Raw genomic sequence first — 1613 nt, 5'->3', positions numbered from 1 at the left:
TTTTGCTTTGCTAGCCTATTTTTAATTCCTGCATAGAAATATTTAGAATACAAACTTAAGCATTTGAAAGTCTCCCTGATGTGAATACTAATCCTTCCTTATTTGATAATTTCCATAAAGAAGGCAGGGTGGATTTGCTCCTTAGAAACTAACTAAATCAGAGATGCATATACTTTTGTACACAGCGTCTTACTTCATCAGATGCTATGACAGGACTATGAAGTTATAATGCTATCAGATGCTACAAAGCTGCAATGAAGCCAGAAAGAAGCAGCATCAACACAAGCACAGCTCCCAGGTCCTGTCACAACTCCACCCATGCCAACACCTTGGGAAGCCAGTAGCAGGTAGGAGGAAAAGGGTGGCAGCCACACCACCCCAGCACAGCTCCTTACTTCTCTGCCCCAGCACAGGCATAGGCACAGTCAGAGCCCCACAGCAGTGTGGGTTGCATCCAGCTTGCGTGACTACTTGTTGCCAACCCCCCATTTATGATCTTTTTTACTGAGAGATTGAGAGGTACAATCTCCATAATGACATTAAATAATATTAGATATGAAATAAACTTAAGGCCAGGGCCGACCGGGGAGGGGGGGAGGGTGTGAATCGGGGTGACTGCCCCAGGCCCTGCGCTTTGGGAGGCCCCGCAGAGCTGGGAGGAGCGGCACGGCAACTCTGCGCTGCCAGCAGCTTCCTGTCCAGTTGCTTGGCACCCCCTGCAAATCCACTGCCAGCTTCCTCACATAAGGGGGCAGAGCCCCACACAGGCTGATTTGCCCCAGGCCCTGCACCCTGCTCAGGTTGTCTCTGCTTAAGGCAGTCACATGGTTTATATAACTGGTTCTAATTATGGAATAGCTGCATTAAACAAATATATTTTTTAAACTGATCAAATACACTTGCCAAATATCACTGGGGTCATGCTGTATCTGGCACTCCTTTTCCCATTATGTTTCTTCTCACTGTTTAGGCTGCAAACACTTAAGCAGACACCATCTCTTATTAAGTGGGTCCCCAACCAATTTGGGACCTGAAGCTGCCTATTTCACTATTTGTACAAAAGATTTCATTTAAAAATTAGTAAATTTAAGTTATGAAGTCAAGCAGACAAATGTTAAGAAGCACTAAAATTTACAGTTCCCTGCACAACTTTAAATTCTGGTCTCCTTTATTTAACCAGTCTATTTAATAAGATAGGGTCATGTGGAAAACACTGGGAGGCCAAATGGAAATCTCACAGGGTACCATAAATCTAACATTTTCTAACTTTGGAGTGCTTCCATTTCAACACACAAAATTACATTTTAAAGAAATCACCCTTAAAAAAATAATAATAAAAAATACTCCATTGTGTGCAATCGCAAACTACCCCATTAGCAGCCATCAGCAAGCTCTGAATCTTCAGTCTTCATTTCTATAGCACCAACAGCTACCACACCTAAGGTACAGGGCTAACTAATTTAACATACAATTGCAAAAGGTTGCTGTACCAGTCACAGTGGGTTGAGGCACAGCCCAGAGACCAACACTGGTCAGAAGGATCCTGGCTTGTCTGTCTCTCTTTGACTGACTAGATCAGGGGTAGGCAATGTTTTTTGGCCGGAGTGCTGAAA

This window comes from Gavialis gangeticus, unplaced genomic scaffold, assembly GCF_001723915.1.
Source record: "Gavialis gangeticus isolate Ggan-Ray unplaced genomic scaffold, GavGan_comp1, whole genome shotgun sequence".
Taxonomy (NCBI): Eukaryota; Metazoa; Chordata; order Crocodylia; family Gavialidae; genus Gavialis; species Gavialis gangeticus.
The sequence above is the reverse complement of the archived record's forward strand: the minus strand, read 5'-3'. Positions refer to the sequence as shown.